The sequence below is a fragment of the Chanodichthys erythropterus genome, chromosome 14, assembly GCF_024489055.1.
Source record: "Chanodichthys erythropterus isolate Z2021 chromosome 14, ASM2448905v1, whole genome shotgun sequence".
In the NCBI taxonomy this organism is placed as follows: Eukaryota; Metazoa; Chordata; class Actinopteri; order Cypriniformes; family Xenocyprididae; genus Chanodichthys; species Chanodichthys erythropterus.
The window spans coordinates 43,588,464-43,609,498 of NC_090234.1; the positions used below are offsets into that span (position 1 = coordinate 43,588,464).

At 36.5% G+C, this 21,035-nt stretch overlaps 1 protein-coding gene across 1 annotated transcript in view; it reads left to right on the forward strand.

Annotated features, from left to right (window-relative positions):
- The window catches only part of enox1 (ecto-NOX disulfide-thiol exchanger 1), a 142,864-nt gene continuing 121,829 nt past the window's right edge, over positions 1–21,035 (forward strand). The window contains exon 1 of the mRNA XM_067409533.1: positions 1–138. The gene's annotated coding sequence lies outside the window, so the exon portion shown is untranslated. The remainder of the gene's footprint in view (positions 139–21,035) is intronic.

A 21,035-nucleotide genomic window follows, 5' to 3' on the forward strand; every position in this document is an offset into this window, starting at 1 on the left:
AGCAGCTGTGCCGTCAGATGCAGCAGCACTGAAGAGCAACGACGGGCAACATTTCGCCATTCAGCTTCATTCACGTTTATTTTGCAGGATTATTACGCCGAATCACACCGAGGCTCGGAGCAGGCTTGATTCATACCGGTAAGAGTCGTTCTTCATTTCTTCAGTGTTGCTGTTGTCTGTATTCGCTCCTTGTGTTCGTCCCAGTCCTGATAGCGTCTGCTAGTTCCCATTCTTCTCATTTCATCAGACTGAGCTGAGCTCCATCACAATGTTTCCCCCTATCGAAGCATCAATAACATTTACGAGCGGTGTGTTTACTACATTTTGTTTACATTCTCTGTATATTTTCTAAATTGCGCGCGTTTCACTTGAGACATTATACTTGTTGAAATACTTGTTGAGACAGAATTATTATTATAAGCTGTTGTATGTTGAATATTATATCAGTTTTGAAAGTTCAACGCGCAAATGTTTTGTTTTGGATACAGAGTTCACTGGAAAGAAAGCTACACAGACTCTTATTTCGTGCACGTGATGAAAAACGAAAGACGGTCTCAAACAATAAGTTTCTCAGCTTTGCGATGTTTTGAAACAGGCTGAAGACAAGATATGTTGGTTAAATTTTGTTGAGAAGTGTTGTGTCGTGTAATTTTTGTATTTCACTTATTAATTTCGGGGGTTTCGTGAGCGTCAGATGGTTCAGCGGCTCTGTAGAAACGCCGATGCCCTTGATATCATGTCACCTGGGCAACCGCTTCAGCACCATGGAGAGAGTTCGCAGGCTGAACGCGACGCGCTCCACATTCTGAGGAACCAAAGTTATTTACTCGCATCTGCTCGACTTCACACGGCGTTGATTATCAACTTTTGTATTATTGACACTATTCTTGGGTTATAAGTACGTTTGCTATGACACTAATCTCATACAAACAAACAAAACAACGCAGAAATTCATTTAAAGTTAACATGAAATCAAAATGGACTATTCTTATTTTTTTATGGAATATTGTAGTATTTATTATAAATGATTTATACGTGCACTTCATTATTTTTTTAAATTCATATTCCCTCTTCTCTTCTCTTCTCTTCTCTTCTCTTCTCTTCTAATGACGTTTACTGGTGCAAGGGCGGGACAACCTGTCACTCACATGACATCACAGCAATCAATTCCCAATGGACAACATCAAGTCCCGCCCTACATTTTTTCTTGTTTGAGTAGACTTTCACTTGCATATGTCACAATAGAGGAGAAAAGAATATATTGCACCTTCCGTATCATACTGACTTTAAAGGGTTAGTTCACCCAAAAATGAAAATAATGTAATTTATTAAACACCCTCATGCCGTTTCACACCTGTAAGGCCTTCATTCATCATCTGAACACAAATTAAGATATTTTTGATGAAATCTGATGGCCCAGTTAGGCCTGCATTCTCAGCAATGACACTTCCTCTCTCAAGATCCATAAAAGTACTAAAAACATATTTAAATCAGTTCATGTGAGTTCGGTGGTTCTACCTTAATATTATAAAGCGATGAGAATATTTTTGTGCGCCAAAAAAAACTTTTCCATAATATAGTGATGGGCCGATTTCAAAACACTGCTTCAGAGCTTTGCGAATCAAATCAGTGACTCGGAGTGCCAAAGTCACGTGATTTCAGCAGTTTAGCCATTTGACAGGAGATCCGAATCACTGATTTGATTTGTAAAGCTCCGAAGCAGTATTTGAAATCGGCCCATCACTATATTGTTGAAAAGTCGTTATTTTGTTTTTTTGGCGCACAAAAAGTATTCTCATTTCTTTGTAATATTAAGGTAGAACTACTGAACTCGCATGAATTGTTTTAAATGAGAGAAGAAGTCATTGCTGTGCTGATGCAGGCCTCACTGAGCCATCGAATTTAATCAAAACATCTTAATTTGTGTTCCAAAGTGATTAATGTGAGTAATTAATAACGTTATTTTCATTTTTGGGTGAACTAACCCTTTAAATACATGCAACATTCTGAATATGTCTAAGTTTATGGCTAAGTATTTATTTTAAATGAGTTTGTTCTGGTCCTCAAATTTGATTGGCTCAATGAGTCAGCTTGTGACTCGTTCATTGTGAATGTTTAGTTGTATTTTTAATGAAGCCCCGCCCTCATAAAGGTCACTGCCCAATTTGTTAAGTTCTATTGGTCAATGATCTGAATTTGTGTGTCAATGTTCTCCAAACTTAAAACAGACATGAAATTTGTGGAGGCATAACATTTCTCCACTATTTGATCTTGTGAAACAGGTATTTTAAAAGTTGTTGTGTCTGTTTTTTCTCTTGTGAAAGGAACGTCTCGGTTACAAAGGTAACCCTCGTTCCCTGAAGGAGGGAACGGAGACGTACGTCGAACGTGACCGACTGAATGGGAACTAGAGTTGTGTGTTTTTTGCTTACAGCAGCATCATAGTGCATTTATTATTATTATGTATGCATGTTATGTTTGGAGCATTTATATCGCTCCACGATCACTTGCGCTGCATTTCTCTCACTATTGTGCGCTGAGCGAAAACCTGGAATGGAGTTTGAGCCAAGAGATAACAGAGCAGTTTCAGCGGGGGAGGCCAAATATCTGTCGCTCCACTCCACTCATATAAGGGTCAATGTCGTGAAGGGCCATTTTTTTGTCAAAAGGCCTAAATAATAATAATAAAAACAAAGATTTGACATCCAAAGTATGTTCAACTAGATCACTTTTATTGAATCCAAAATGTTTCAATTATATTTTCTTACATATAAAGGTATTTCAAAGATTTTGAAGTGTCAAAAGGTCATTTGGTTTAACCATCCAAAGGCCAATACAGCCATTTCATTTGTGATTAAAATATCTTAAAATGTAATAAATGTATATATTTTTTTTTATTCTGGCATGATTTTATAACATTATATATTAACATGCAAATGAAAAACTATTAACTATTTGAAAAATTCATGTTTTCACACTGAAAAATCAGGTCATTCGGTACAACCGCTATAAAACATGGAAAATGTAACATTTTAAAAACTTGTACTAAATATAAAATGTTTGATTGTTCTTTTTCTAGCTAGCTAGATATCAGCCTGTTAGCATCGTTTCAAAATATCATCATTCGGGTATAACCAAAAGTGTCATTCGGTAAAACAGAAATTTTGGTTAAACCGAATGACTTTTTTGGTGACAGATTTTGTCCATCTTGTAAAAAATGACAAAAGCAGTGTTAGTTGATTATAAAAGCCACATAATCTCATTGTTAACACTGAATAAAACTTCAAAAATAATTCTCCATTAGGTTTTGATAACCTTATTCGTCATTGACCCATATGCTGTTCCAGTCCGGATTTTAGCCTTTGCGCTTCTTAGTTACATGCAAAGCTTGATGCTTTGGCTTCTTTTGGAAGCATTTTTGTTGACAGGTAAGAAATATACAAGCCAACTGTCCAAATTTCTGTCCAAACTGTCAATTTCTGTCCAAAATGTAAATTACTTGATTTTAATTACTTGCATGTTGAACCTTTGTGTAAAAGCAATATCAGACTTGCAATTGTGCAACTACATTACATTTTTTTTTAAACCACATCACTTTAAATGCAATTGTTTCCTCTGAACTGTAGTATTACAGCATGTAATATATTACAAAGAAGCCAGACTTCTGTTGAAATAGAGGATTAGAAATGGTTTGATTGGATTCAGATTAGAATATAAACAAAAGTCCATTGTACAACTTGCAAATTTCTGTTGACCTAATAGTTACAGTGGGGAAAAGTGCTCAAGAAATCTTCAGGGGCTGTCATTGTTATGAGGCACTGAACTTACAACATGTTTGTTATAACATTATTTTCCATTCTGGGTCAGTGAAGTACCTCAACAAGAACTGTTTCTGAAACGATAGCAAATGAGTTCTTTATGGATGGCCAAGCAAAATAACCAAATCCACACTTTAATCAGAGCTGGCAGTTGGACCTACAGGAAAAGAGCTGTGAAGACAAAAGAAATAATGATATTTAATACTGACTTTATGAATGCTTAGCCAGCTATTTTTTATGATACATGAGTAATGAATAATCTTGTAGTTAGGGGTGCAACAAGCAGATATTTGACTCTGAATTTTATTTTGAAGTACATATGTTTTAAAAATGTGTTGCTTTTAGTCTTACTACGACCTAAAATCCATGCCTGAAGGAGGTCTATATGTATAAATAGGTATAAATATAAACATGCAGTCAGATTAATGCAAACCAAACCAAAATTGACTGATGCATAAGGTGAAGAAAATACATCTCAGATGGATCTCTAGAAGGAGATCCTTAAGTGAGATTCTTAAGTGTCCCATAAGGATGATGCAGTAAGTAACTCTCTTCATAAAAGCCTCTGATGATAGTCACAGCATTTTTACTGCTGCTGCTTTTCTTTCAGAGGCTCTGTATACAGAGAAAGACTGAAATGCACTGGTTGTGGAATTAGAGTATGATATCAGGCAAACACTTAGTGAGCTCCACAGTTAGTTGTTAAAAGATCTCAATTGAAACACCCACGCGCCATATTCCTAAATGACAACGATTCTCCTGTGTCTAATAAACCTGACAAAATGACACCTGAACATTTAGATCTGCACTAGCGCTGCCGCTGACCAAGCGGTTGTCATGTAGGTATGAAACAGCTTCTTTTCAACCACACGGTATCATTATTTCTGTGATAAAAATATTCAATATCACATAAGTACTGGGATAAATGTTTATAGTTCAGATATGGACACTGATGTCTATGATAGCAATCAAAATCATCTTTTGAAATGAACTTGGTACTTCAAATAACGATTGTATCTGCAAACCCCGTATTTGTGCCTCTGTTTGTAGTTGCACATGTTTCTCTGAACTTAAAATATTGTAATTATAAATAAGCATTCCCATCTGTTTTGACTTCATTGCAGATTCATGAAAATGAAGCAAAGCATCACTTTGTGATGACTTAATAGCATTATGCCAATAATACAATTTCGATTTGAAAGCTATTACAAAGCGTTAGAAAATCCTGGAAACATTCCCTCTCACATTCATATTGTTTACAAATGTAGTCATACTATAAAATAATGCCATACTGATGTCTTCCCTCTCAAATTAAATTACCTTCAATGATTGAACTGGCATTGCAGTGTGCTCCAATACTTTCCACAGGCTCTGTTTTTCAAATAGTTGAATCATAAAGGTCTCACTGCTGGCCAGTATTTTTGCAAAAAAACATTTTTTTTTTTCATCTATCAAAAGTGAGTCCAATTAGGCTCATGTGCAGATAATTCTTCTACCAGAGCTTTTCTCATTCACCATTATGTGTAGCACAGCATGAACCCTTAAACAATACAGAGATTGTAAAGATCAACTGAGGAAAATTATAGTCACCAGCAGGGACGTGCACAGGAATTTTGAGGGGCAGTTGCTCTGACCTAAAAAAAGGGCACTGTCTCGCCCAGCCCCCCCCCCCCCAAAAAAAACAAAAAAAAAAAAAAAAACTCACGGGCTATATGAAGGACTGTGAATAACCATGGTATAAGCGGAATAATTGACTGAATTGACCGAATCACGACCTCAGGTGTGCATTATTTTTCTAATAATTCAACGGCCCGTTGTCAATTATTCCTTACTTGAATCACAGCTTAAATAGTGTTTTGACATCGACAACCCAAGTGCATTTTACCTCAAACTTGCGTCTAGTTAACTTTCTAAAGTAGCAATCGCTTCTCGGGTCGACATTAACACACTGACAAAATTATATTCAGAATTAAAAATATTTTTATAACACTTTTTAATATGTGCTTGTGTAAAGGTTTTCACGAGATACCAACCTTTCGTGAACTTGCTTCCAACACTCGTTCTCATGGAGGCGCGGTGTGCACGGAGGGGAGGGGCTGTGCGCGCGCGAGTATGTGAGAGAGACGCGTGAGTGAGAGACGCAGGGAAATGAAATACAGCTGAACGTTTGCTCTACGAAAGACATTGACAAAGACGAAAACTAAGGACATTCAATCTCTAATTTTATTTTATTTTAGTTAGTTTTGCCAAACACACATTACAGTTTTAGTTAGTTATCGTTTTTTTTGTAATGCCTCGTTTTTATTTTTATTTCAGTTAACGATGATGTTTTTCCCACCTAGTTTTTGTTTTTTTCGTTCGTTGTCGTTAACGATTATAACCTTACTCACCTTTCCGACAACGTTAAGTCGTCTCACCCGACAACCGCGACAATCTCCTTCTAGTGCCGCTCATGCTCAGCTCAGGTGCCGGTCGCGTGCAGCGCTGCAGCCACGTAAACAGAGTTTGCCCTTCCCCTACTGACTTTCGGACGGATGCCCGAATATGGAAGTGAATGAGGCTTTGCGATTATTATTATTATTATTTTTTATCTAGGCCTACGTGAAATTCTGCATCCATTGTACGATTTTTTTATTTATTTTTTTCCACCTCGGAAGGGCAACGTGAGTCGAGAAGGGCATATGGGCAGTTGCCCGGGCAACCTGAGCAACCCCCCTGTGCACGTCCCTGGTCACCAGGTGTCTGTGTTGCACATGGCTGATGTATTCTTAATAGTTCGGCTGTTGATGCAAAGACATTCTGGACACAGACACGCCGGGCTGTCACAAGAATGGGCCGGGGCCCAATGCCATGGGCCCCTTAAAGCACAGTTACATAATATGATTGAAATAAACAGTGTTTTAAGATTTTCAGGTAGCCTATTCAGGTACTGTAAACTGTAATCAAAAAATAACACTGCACTTTATAAATATAATATAGCTACATTACAAATATAGTTATAGTTATTCAGTCAAGAACAGTGAGTGAATTTTCCCTTTGTCTTTTGTCGTTTGATTAACGTTATTATAGAGATGGCAGCAGAAATATTAGGCTGCTGTCACTTTAAGAGCTGCACGGATCCATTTTACTGTTACACTTGCGTTTTCTTTCTCAACCGTTTATGCTCACTTAAGACTGGACCAACTGTGTTTACGAGGATATTTTGACATATTTTTGTGTGAATTCGTCCATTCAAGTACAAAAAGATTTGGACGAGAACTACAGGTGGCTTTCTGTGTGCATGTTTTGGATGTGTGTGCAGCACAGAAAACAGCGTGCAAGTCTTCTGGCGCTTGAATAGTTTCAAATCACATTAAAATCACTTTTTCTGTGAGCAGGCTTTGGGTGTGTGTGAAGCACAGAAACGGCGCTCGGGTCTTCTTGCCCTTAAATGTTTTAAAGTCATATTAAAATGTGCACAAAGGAATGGATAAGAGGAATCAAAATTTTTATTTCATAACGAGTATCCAATTCCTGACCTTAAGTTTTGATCCCAAAACCTCATTTTGTGTTTAAAGTATAACTGCTAAATCTTTTCTCCTCTTATATTTTATGTCACACTTTCACTAACAGATTTAGGACACTGTGACGTTGATGCCATTCTGCATGGCATGCATTTCCTCAGCTGGCCCCCATACCAGCTGTCTCCTCGGTTTAGCAATACTAGCCGTTATTAGAATTCTCTCATCTAGACCCCCTGTACTTTAACACATGATCATGACCGCCGTTGACGAGACAGTAATTGGCCCAATGTGCCGTGTCCGAATGGCTTTGGTCACACTTGCTGTCTGAAGCCACTGTATCTCACTGCATCTCAAAGCAGCAGTTATGAAAGCCTTCTTTGATGTTAGGATGTTTTTCTGGGACAGTTTTTCTGCCACAATAAGCTGCGTTATTCTTTGGAGGGGGCCGTGAGCCCCGAAGTAAGGCTTGGCAATAAATCAAGTTATAATTTAATTTATATGGAGATCCATGGAATAAAGCGAGCAGGAAATGCAATTTGCTGCCTCTTAGATCTCTGAATAAACATGGCTCGGTTAGTACAGGACATGAGGAGCCGCTTCAGTAAGAGTCAAACTGGTGGGTCAAAAGACAAAAATGGGTTGCAGACTAGTTGTTTATTGGTTGCAGACTGAAAAAAAATGTTACAATAAGGTCTCATTGTAAACATTACATAATGTATTAGCTAACATGAACAAAATATGTATTATGTTTTATTATTTATTAGTAAAAATGTTAGTTAGTTCACAGTGCATTAACTAATGTTAATAAATACAGCTTTTGATTTAAAAAAATGATTAGTAAATGTTGATTGACTAAGATTAATAAATGATGTAGAAGTGTTGGTAATTTTTAGTTCATGTTAACTAACGCAGCTAACTAATGTTAACAAATGAAACATTATTGTAAAGTGTTACCAAAAATTTGCATTATTTGTCTTTTATTCAGAAACTGCTAGTAAATTTCACTAAAAAGTGAAATTTTGTAGTAGAAAGAATGAAATATTTTTATGTTAAATGTACACTAATAATCTTTTTTTTACTTACAACTTTTTTTTTTTTTACAGCGCAGACAGCAGGGGGAAATGCTAAATGCAAATAATTAAATTCAACTAAAGAGCTAACTAACTAGTCATGAAAGCAAAATAAATAGGCTTATTGTATGGCTTTCTGGAAAACTCAATTCTATTGCGCAATCCAGCTGATTATTATTATTTTTTTTTTAATTATTGCAATTATGTGATGTGAATTATTTGCTGCTAAGTGCATAAAACTATTGGAAGTAAAATACATTTAGAAACCAATTAATCAATCAATCATCAATCTTTTTATTTTTTTGAGGACATTTTTGTTTTCTTTTGCACAATGAAACTATTTTAATGCTGGTTGCCAGTTGCCACTTGACATCCTTGTAAAATCACGTTTCTGTATTAAATCCAGTAAAGAACCACAGCTATACTAATTAAACGGCAATGAAGAGAAATGGGAAAAATATTTTTCTTTTTAAAGAGAGCTGTTTACAATAATTAACTGTGAATGACTGTATTTGCCTTCTATTCAACTAGCTTTTGTTGTAATTACACATTTTAAGTGCTAAAGTTAATTGTCCATGGGTGGCTTTTACAGTGTTATTTCATTCTTGTTGATTGCTGAACGGCAGGGTCTGGCTGTTAAAATGGACGATTCTTTCCTCCATCTCTCTTGGGTTTTCATGTCAGTTAGAAAGTCAAGATTTTGGCGACTGCACTGGAATCTTTTTTATTATTTCAGGAGAAAGTGCTGCGTGACTTCAGCTATGCTACTTTGCCTTGAGAGGTGCATTTGCTTAGTCTCTTACTGACAGGGGTGCTATGGAAAAGGAACAGACCGTCTGTCTCCCCATTACCAGCCTGTGGCCAGAGAGAGATTATCATCCGCGCACACACAAACCTCTGCCTGCGAACAGTGCAGCAGGCAGTGATGCAGAAGCCTTCAGGAATGGGGGTTAATGGTTTTTGCTGTGCGTGTCTCTCTCATTTGGTTATTCAATCCTTCCATTCTGCATGCTTTACTGCAAGAGGGCTGTGAAAGGGGAAAAACTGTCAGCAGGCCTGCTGCTTCTACATTGGTAAAATGATTTTTAGACTTTTTTTGACATCATTATTTTCACTGCAAAAACTGCTACAGTTTTCTCTCTTTTTTAATTCAGCATGCTGTATGTAATGCTGTATTTTTACTGTGAAAGAATTGTACTGTAAAATCAATGCAGGCTAGGTCTTTTCTGTCATTACATTCTTGTTGGGGAATACTGAACACCGATGGTTCCGACTGTATCGGTAGCCAATGATTTCGCTGCTCAACCTTCAAATACTTGGTCAGCATTTTCTGTAGCAGTGCAGCATGCTTTCAGAAACCCTACACCCCAGCTCCACCTGTACAGATCTGCTACAGGTAATTCATGTATGTTATTTTGTACAGCAGCAGCATGTCTTACTCGAAAGATTTAGCAGCAGCAAAGATTTAGCAGCAGCAGCAGAAGCAACGTGTCGAACGTGTAGCCTTTCAAAGTATACTCCATTTGATAGAATGCTCAAACATGCGTTGACACATGCGCTCTAGAAAGTTTCATCGGTAGCACTTTACTTGAAGGGGTATGCATAAGACTGACAAAACCCCTTCATAATCATGACATGACACATGTCATGAATATTAAGGAGGTTTTATGCATGTTTATGTCAACTGTCATTAAGTGTCATTCGCTCAATTATGTCAGTTTTAATGCAAAGATGTTATTGTTTGAGATGTCTGTGTTATGACAACTTGACATGAACCAACACATCATAACCTGTCAGTGTCTTTGTCATGACAACTTGACATTAGCAAGACAATATTACGTGGCATAAACATGACATAGCAGATTAATTATCAAACTTATTAACTACTACTAGCGAACACATAACTATTAACTATGACTTTTCCCTCAATAAACTCCTAATTTACTGCTTATTAATAGTTAATTGTTAAGTTTAGGTATTGGGTAGGATTAAGAATGAAGAATAAGGTCATGAAGAATACAGCATTAATATGTGCTTATTAATTACTAATAAATAGCCAAAAATCTAGTAATATGCATGCTAATAGTAATAAGCAACTAGTTAAAATATCCTAAAATAAAGTGTTACCATTTTTTTATAACAGTGTCATCTTTTTTTAAGAAATCTGAAATTGTCTATTATCTGACCTTCTGTTGGAGGAAACTTTAAAAAAAACATTAAATGAAAACTATTCATGACGCTGTTATAAAATTATTTGACAGAGTATTAACACTTAGTGACATTTTAATGACAAATTCAATTTGTATTTGAAAAAAAGTGGTTAAAAAAATATTCATGACACTATTATAATGGCCTCATGACTGCCAATGTCAAAACCAGCCACATGACAGTTTAATGTAATGTTAACCCATAAAGCTAAATAATGTCAAGTTGTCATGACAAAGACACCGACAGGTTTTGATGTATTGGTTAATGTCAAGTTGTCATAACAAAGACATCTCAAACAATTTCATCTTTGCATTAAAAATGGCATAATTGAGCTAATGACATTTAGGGCCGTTTCATAGTCAACGCATCTGTACGCATACGCGTCCCCGAGGCTACGCATCGTTACGCTTCGGCCGCCATTATGCGTCGGTGCGTAGCCAAATGTGTCGTCCTAGTTTTTGATACGCGACGCGCCGATGCACGCAATACTATTGTATTGTGCTGTCGGTGGGGGTGACATTGCAAGTATTGTACATTAATTCAAGTATATTGTGTTTACAGAAGAAGAAGGTTTGAATACAATGGCGGGCGAAGAGGAAAAATTATGCGAACTTATACGTATTCATCCTGATCTCTTTGTTGATTTAAAGGGCGAACATACCACCGTCTATCTCTGCGTTGCCTTTGTTGCCGCCGATGTAAAATCAGCAACAGAATACACTCCTCTTCAGTTGCTATTTCGATCTGAATATCACCCGACTCTACTACCCCCTGTTGCGTGAGCGGTGTATTGCATACACGCATCGCCCGTGACGCTTGCGTCCACTTTTTAGACTATGAAAGGGAGCGCGTCGCTCGCGTTGCTTGCTCGCGTTTCTCGCGTTGACTATGTAACGGCCCTTAATGACAGTTGTCATAAACATGCATAAAACCTTCTACATATCAATGACATGTGTCATGTCATGATTATGAAGATGTCATGTCAGTCTTATGCACACCCCTTCAAGTAAAGTGTCACCGTTTCATCTTTGTCCAGTGTATGTGCTATTTTTCTCCAGAAGTTAAAATGTCTTTGTATTCTTTTAAAGGAACACTCCACTTTTTTTGAAAATAGGCTCATTTTCCAACTCCCCTAGAGTTAAACAGTTGAGTTTTACCGTTTTCGAATCCATTCAGCCGATCTTCATGGTCTGGCGGTGCCACTTTTAGCATAGCTTAGCATAGTTAATTGAATCTGATTAGACCGTTAGCATCTCGTTAAAAAATGACCAAAGAGTTTCGATATTTTTCCTATTTAAAACTTGACTCTTTTGTAGTTACATTGTGTACTAAGACTGACGGAAAATGAAAAGTTTCAATTTTCTAGGCCGATATGGCTAGGAACTATACTCTCATTCCGGAGTAATAATCGAGGAACTTTGCTGCCGTTCCATGGGTGCAGCAGGTGCAATGATATTATGCAGCGGCTGTGACCCATTGCTTGCACAGGGAGCGTGCCTTGCAACCATGGAGACATTTGTGAGAGACGCTGCGTAATATCATTGGGACACACAAAAGGCAATTTGAAAAATGTGTTAGTGTTTTTTTCATTCAATGAAAGTTGTTCTGGACTCCATTGCTTTTCATTGTGTAGACAAAAACAGTTCTTCACAGTATCTTTTTTTTTTTATTTTTTTTTTAACAGGTTTGGACAGAATTCACACTAAATTGTATTTGTATTTAGCTTGTTGTTACAGGACATGTTCCTTTTCTTCAGCTTCGTTTGCAATACGAAGTCCTCCACGCTTATGTTGTGGCAGCTATTGTCCTGACCTTGCACTGCATCATTGGACATGCATAGATAGTATAATCTAGAATGAGATAGTATCTCTTCAGGCGGAGAGTATCAGATTGTGCCATTGCCTTGTTTTACATTAGGTCTTGGTTTTCCTCCAGGTTTTAGAGCTTGAAACACAACTCAAATAATTTGGTTTGAGCTGATCTGGAAGATCAGCACAAAGTGAAAAAGTGAGTTCATTGTAAGTGCACAGGACGTAGTGCGGGTTGATACAATATTTACAATATATTTGCTTCGATGCAGAAAATTACGACATAATTAAGCAACAGGATTTTAATATGCTATTTATTATGAAATCACCATTCTGTAATACTGTATGGTGTGAGAAACACAAAAATTCTAATACTATGGGGCCACAAACAGTGTTTCAATCCAAGACACCTGGACTCATTGTGTCCAAAGCCAAGTGTCTCTTAGGAATTACATGGATTGCTCTCTAGATTTTAGTGTTTTTTTATTCTTTAAATAAACTAATAGAAGAACAGGTTTGCTGTATCCTGCATTACCCTTAGAAAACATAATTTTTACAGAGTAAGACAATATTCAAATGATGGCTTTAAGTCTCTCACTTCCTGAAATGATTTAGATTTTTGCCTTGTATGACGGATCAGTGGACAGACACTGCATGACTGCACAGATGTCCTTAGATATGAAACCCTTTCAAAGATGGCTTTCATCTCCTCTGTCTCTATCCTGTTCAAGGACAAAGGCTTGTAAAGGTGGGGGAGGGGAGACAATGGAGATATAAGAAGCGCTGGACCACTGACACATGCACACTGGCTCGAAACATATGTGAATGCAAATTCTTCGAGTTAAGCAAGTTGCATCAATTTTTTCCCATTTCATACACTTTATCTACATTTAGCAAGTGTACACTGCAGTTCAAAAATATGGGGTCAGTAAGAAGGATGCATTAAAATGATCCAAAAGTTCCAGTAAGGACATTTATAATGTTACAAAAGATTTCTATTTCAAATAAATGCCGTTCTTCTTGATCATACAATCCTGAAATAATGTATCACGGTTTCCAGAAAAAATTATTAAGCAGCACAACTGTTTTCGACATTAATAATAATGAAAAATGTTCCTTGAGCACTAAGTCGGCATATTAGAGGATCATGTGACACTGAAGACTGTGGTAATGGCTGCTGAAAATTCAGCAAAGAATAAATTACATTTTAACCCTTAAAGGATTAGTTCACTTCTGAATTAAAATTTCTTTTTATTGACCCCCATGTCATCTGAGATGTTCATGTTTTTCTTTCTTCAGTCGATGCTGCTAAGTGTATTACTGCCATCCACAGTTCAAAGTTTGAACTAAATTGTCATATACAATATGCTAGTGCAAGTATGTAAGAATTAGTTCAAACTTTGACCTGTGGAGGGCAGTAATACACTTAGCAGTGTCTACACTGCCGGAATTCTACAAGAGGAAGAGGAAGAAGAGAGCTAGTGCAAGGTGAGCGTTTGTGGTTAAAACGAATATCATTTTTATTTTATTTTTTTTAGAAAGTGACTGATCGTTTCACTAGATAAGACTGTTATTCCTCATCTGGGATTGTGTAGAATGCTTTGAAGCTGCACTGAAACTGCAATTTGGACTTTCAACCCATTGAACCCCACTGAAGTCAACTATACAGACAAAACCCTGGAATGTTTTCTTTTGAAACCTTAATTTCTTTTCGACTGCAGAAAGAAAGACATGAACATCTTGGATGAAATGCGGGTCAGTAAATTATATAGTGAAAATGATGAGCACTGAAGAAAGCATGAGCTGAAACATCTGCTCTTTGGCCTGTTTTTAAGACACTTGTCACTTTTTGCACATTTTTTCACTTTGTAGATGTCTAATTAAAGTATTTTTTTGTGATAGACCCTTGATTTGGTGTAATTGCATGTCTTTCAGTGTGCAGACAACTTTGGATTTTTGGTTATTCAGAAGTTAACTAATCCTTTAAATGCATATTTTTATCGACCCAGGACGTCATTCACTATTATTTATTTATTTATTTTTAAAGTTAGACATCAACCTTTTCAGTAATCCTCAATCAATTCCTTATAAACAATATAACAAGAAAAAAATATATAAAAGAATGTCTGTTTAATAATTTTTTTATAAAAAGTGTACAGGGTCACTAGTGACCCGAGGTATGTAATAGTGCAAGTATATTTTTTGTGCAGCAATAATTGAATCTTTGATGACTCAATAAGTTCAATTCATCTTTATTCCTCAAGGTGGCAATGTCTGATACACAATGATAATGTGAGGTTTCACTCATTACTGCAGGCATAAAAAAAAGGGTTACACTTTATTTTAAGGTGTCAGTATTACAAATACTTATAAATGTAATTATACATTTAAGTACTGAGTAATAACAATTAACTACATGTACTTACTATAGGTTTAGGGTTAGGATTAGGGTTTGGTTTAGGGTTAGTCACACGTAATGCATAATTTATAGTTATTACTACAGTACCTATGCAACATGTGTAACAAGGACACTGCAAAATAAAGTGTTACCAACTAAAGAATACACAAGTATCATCAGCAAACTTGAAATGGCTCAGCAGTTTACTGCAGAGCAAGTAATGTATGCAATCAAATATTAGTATTACTGTCACTTGATGGTGTATCTGGAGACAAAGCTGTCAGTGATCAAAATATTGATTTTAGAGACACTGAAAACAATAGGTTCAGATCACAAGCCAGTTGCTGAATGTACTGGGGAAATGAGCTCTGATGATGACAGTGATGATGGTAAAAACCTCAAACTGAACCCTTAGTTCCGATATATATTAAAATATGCTTTATTTTATTCTTTTGTCATTTTTTGCGGCAGTTAGAGACCCATTGTGTTTGATATAGATCGGGACCTGAATATGTAATAATGAATGGCAAAACATTCATGCATTTAAGGGTTAAAAATGATTAAAATAGAAAAGTTATTTTAAATTGTAATAATATTTCACAATATTACTGATTTTGTATATTTTTTGATCAAATAAATGAACCCTTGTTGAGCATAAGATACTTTTACAAAAACATTTAAAAAATCTTACCAACCCAAACTTTTGAATGATAGTGTACTTGCTCAATAAAAACCTTAAAATTTTTTTGAGTCAGTGCTCTGACATTGCAAAGGCTGCTGGTTATGTCATATATCAGCCAGATAACTAGATTTTAGGGCTCTTCCTGATTTAACCCCTCACACCAATCATCCATCCTCTGCAGCAGGTGTTGGGAGATGATGAAGACGGGTCTTTGAATAGCCCACAGCTCCACAGCACTGAGCTCCATGTTGGATGATGAGATTTCTCTAGACATTAATGGCCAGTAAGCAGAAAGGCTGTATAGCCCGCGCTTTCTTTTCCAGCTGAACTGCTGACTGATCAGAGGAGATTCTCTGGCTACAGCCTCAGTAAACACAGACAGCCTTTTGCATTGAACTCTCTAATGAAACAACGTCAGCATTGATAGTGTTGGAGCAGGGTACACCTCACAGTCGAAATCTCATCTCAGTTCCATTTCTCTTGCCTAGATTGCTTCTGGGATAGATCTAACCCGAAAGGGCCAGACGAATACCTAAAACAGGGAATAAAGTGAGTCATCTGTAAATCTCTAGTGTTTCTCTCTCTATCACTGAGAGGGACTATTGTTCGGGCCTGAAGATTGGCAAGGCTGAGGTTTGGCACGCACACTGAATGATGCATCAGGAACAAAGCTTTATTCTTGACATTTTAACACTGCACTGCTACAGTCAATCCATGTCCCTAAACCTGATGACATGCTCACTAGTCAGGGATGGCCAATGAGTCCTTCATTATTATTACTTACATTATAAAACAGATAGTTACAACATCAAATGAGGTTATATTCAATACGACAAAATCACACATCCCATTAAATTAAGATTTTATTCTCTTCAACAAAAGGTTGAGCAAAATCTTTGGTAAGCCACTTGAGCCCAAAAAATAACGTGATTGATCAGAAGTAAAAGTTTCATGATGTTGTAAAATTCCTTATGAATTAGTTCTCCCAGCTATCACAATTAATAAAAGTAAAGACACTTTGAAGTCTGGAAAACAATTGGACCTTATTTACTTTCCCAATGCCTTTTCTACATTATGTCATATTCTGAATGATTCATCACTCCACGGGGAAAATAAAAATGTGTGTGATCTTAATCTACAATTAGAATGTAATAGCTTTTCACCTAAATCAACTTTCTTTTTTTCCGCAACACTTTTGTTAAAAAGGCTGTTATATATAAATGTAAAATACCCAAATGATGCACTTATAAAATCCCAAAACTGAAGTGTTTAATTTGGACACTTAAAGGGGTCATGACATGAGAAATCAAATTTGCCTTGATCTTTTGACATATAAGAGGTCTTTGTACCATTAAAACATTTTAATAGCTTACAACTAGGGCTGGACGATTAATTGAAAAGTAATCGAAACCGAAATTCAGAACGTCTAACCTACGTAATTTTCCCATGCCAGTTTTTCCGTTTTTTTTTAATCCTGTTAATACTTCCCACTTAAAAACATACTACCGCGTGTATAGCCACGTGACTCCGCCCCGTCCAGTCAATGCGCATGCAGAGTCAACACACAGAGACGACGCGTGAGCGGTGAGCCTTGCGTCTTCACTAAAATTTGTCAGTTGTATGTGTTTTAAGGTTTGCCAGTTTAGACATTCAAGCGTTTTAGACGATCGGATGTGTATTATTATATTGAGCTACCATGCTCACGCAGCTGCACTGTGGCACAAACACTCATACAAACAGTAACATTAGCTGCACAAAACGTGAAGATTGTGCGCACTCACTGTTGTTAGTTTCATTCAATCCACCCTTAAAAAACTTAAAAAACTAACTTAAAAAACTCATGTAACTACATGAACGTAATTTAACTGCATTGTTTCTACTAAAAATGGGTATTGTCAGCTTTACTTAGTAAGTGTTTGTTCAGTCAACTTAACATTGCTGAGTGAAACGCACAAATTAATGTTGACATAACTAACTGGGCAGTGGATACGTAGTTCCCAGCATGCTTTGTAAGGGACTGCATTAGGAGAGTAAATTTAGGGATTAAAGTGCTATTTTATGTGTTTTTCAGTAAAGGGAAAGATGTTTTTAGTGTTTAATGTTCAGTTATGTTTGACATTTAGAGGAGTTTCTGTAATGTTTTTTTTTTTAATTTTGTAGTTACCATTATGCAGAAGAGTGTGGCCTGTGTTTAGGCCAGGGGTCTCAAACTCAAATTGGCGGGGGACCGTTTCTGTGATTGACACCTCATAGGAGGGCCATATTAACATTCAAGCGCAAGAAAGCGCAACATTTCAGAAAATTTACTTTCCTTTGCATTATTTCTCATTTACTTCTAATTTCATTAGGCCTACTAAAATATTTTTATACGTATACTATAAATATTTTATTTACCATACTAAATGTAAACAGCAGTGTCTCTCTCATTGTTAAAAAGTGTAATATAATTATATAATACTATTACTAATATAATACTACTAATTTACTAATATAATACTAATATAATACTATTAATTACAATAGTCTGGTGAAACTTCTCACATCCAACAAGGTGCATGGAATAAAAAATCAGTAATTTAGAAACAAAACCAGCAACACTTGTGGCGTGGAGTGGTCAGAAATAAACAAAAAACTGGAGCTATATATCAACTTTATTTTGCCAAAATTGTTACATACATACATATATACATACTCATTGTTACATACATTATTAGTTTTTAACATCTAGTGGAAGTATTTTCCATTATTTTATGTTAGCTTAAATAACATTGCACTGAACTTGCACTGAACAACACTGTACTGAACAAATGCAATCCCTGAATACATTTGTACACTCCTCTGTTTCTTGACAGACACCTGCAGCGCTTCTGCTCAAACAGCTGAGACACATTTGTCCAAGATGCCGTTTGAGCATCGGTAACGTTTAATGGTTGCATCGGAAGCGTTTTCGGTGGTTTAAATCGACGCTCGTGACTTAAAGTCGAGTGCTTTTACTGTAATTTAGGCAAGCGCGCTCATAATAGAAGCGACGCGGTTGAGAGCGCGGCTCATGGTTGCATAGCAACGACAGACGCCACTGGAGCGAAAGTGCTTTGGAAAGAAGGAGAATGCGGCGCGGCCGCTTATGTGACGCAATATGTGAATGCCCCTTAGAACGGCGACTTTTCTTTGCATATCAGTCAGGTAGCAGCTAGAGAATAATAATAATAATAATAATAATAATTTAGCGGGCCGGATTATGTTTTATTTTTGAGATCAGTTGCAGGCTGGGTAGAAAGGGAGGGCGGGCCATAAATGGCCCGCGGGCCGGCAGTTTGAGACCACTGGTTTAGCCTGTGCGCACTCATAGACGCATGTTTATAGGACGAAATTCCTGCTCTCAATTTAATTGAGTTTGTTCAATGCATTTCGTAGAGAAAATAGTTAATTTAATAAGGTAAATTAAGTCAATAAATGTGTTCTTACATAATAAATATAACATTATTAAGTAAACTGCACATACATTGACATTCAAATGATTTGTATTTACTCAAAGAAATTTTGTCAGCTGTACTTGAATTTCTTTTGTTTATACAACTAAATTGTTATTTGTACAAATTACTCAAAATAGTTGCGTGGAACCACTTGACACTTCTTTTTTAAGTAAATCCAACAATTCGTTTTTTTGAGTGCTGAGGAGCAGAAACTAGTTGTCAGTGCTGTCCTGTGATTTATCACTAAAGTAGCTCAGAAACTCAAAAGTTATTATAGCATATATTTTTCTACTTTTGAAGTAACTATTTACAACCCACAGCTTCACAATTAATGGAGAGATGGTATGACTAATTCACACACGCAATTGCTCTCATTACGTACTTGTACTGTGCAAATTTATCTTTATCTGATTTACAATGAGCAAAAATCTGTAAGAAATGTTACGTACCATAGATAAAATAACTGCTGAAAATAAGCTGTTATGTCAGATCACTTTTTCAAAAGGAAAAAATATCCCACCTTTAATAGTCAAGCAAATTTACAGTACAAGACTTGTAAGTGAACTAAAACCCCCCCCAAAAAACCAGAAACAAAATAATCGTTCATTAATCATAATCAAGGTAAAATGTTCAGTTAATTGAGGTTTTGATTTTAGGTCATAATCATCCAGCCCTACTTACAACATCCTCCTCATTACAAACAAAGCATTTATTTAATCAAGCCCAAAAAACAGCTTTTTTTGATATCTGTGATTTCACACAGGGAAATACATTTAAATCTGACTGCCTCCCAAGCAAGATATCAACAAATAGCTATAAATCATCGCACCATAGGCCCCGCCTACTGGCATTAACGACTGACTTTTTGCTACGCTGGATGTGTATATATATAAAAATCCATGTCGTGACCATTTTAATGCACTTATGTGGCAGCTTTCCTTAGTCTCCAGTGCCTTATGAAATTCGACAGTATAGTACAAAGTATATGTGTATAGTTGATAGTATGTCATTTAGAACACAACTATTGTTTTAGCAAACTCACATACTGTATGCTCTGGCTTGGTTCTGGATTGTAATGGACTTTCCACCATCCACTTAATCCCCATCCTACTTTTTCTCTCTTTGAAATTCTAATTTCACATGAAAATATGTCACATTGCTGCAGTAAAATGGATTGAGAATACCAATTCACATTGAATTTATTGTCACATAGCATGTAGGTGTGATTAATTAACAGTAAGTGTGGTATTTTCATGATGGATGAATTAAATCGCCTTTGATTGTGTCAGATCAGTGCTAGGAGAGTATCAATGAATGGAAGAGATCAGCACGTAAAGGCTGATGTACACATGTACCTGCCATGGATCTGACACCTTCTCCACCGGGAATTGAACAGGTTGCTAAGCAACAAGCACAAGCCTCCTTGGAAGGCTTGAATCTTAATTGGTCTGACTGGTCAGTCCTTTTTTATTTATTTATTTATTTTTGATGACAAGGTCACAGGTAGGAACACCAACAAAGAACATGTTGGAGCTTCATAAATGAAACATGAGCAAACCTCCCTCGCTCTCCAATCTTCCTCCAACTATTTATGTGGACACACTCACTCAGTTTTCCCTCAAGCATGAAAGAGCAGCACCTGCAGCACCTGAGGACTACAGAGTGTGTTTTCCAATGCAATGAAGATCTCAGGCGTTCAGAGGGTTTAGGCTTGAGGTGCAGACCTCACTGCCTTTGTTATTTCACTCCTGAAGCATGCCTCATGCAGAATGAAAACTCATTGTTGAAGTGACACTTACTTTTTTCACATTATGATCATACAGATGAAAACTATATCTAGTTTTTATTAAAATGTGCTCAGATTAGGAATAAAGGAAATACTGGAACAGAATGATTTTCATTTGGTTTCATTAACGATTCTTGAACATCTTTATTCGTCTCTGCAAGTAACAGTGTTTACTGGTGCTGCTACTGAATCTACAGCAGCACTGCAAAAGAAACTGTCAGCCAAGTTGTGCCTGAATTGAATGTGATGAGAGAGAGAAAGAATGGGTTCTCTAAAAAAAATAAAAGAC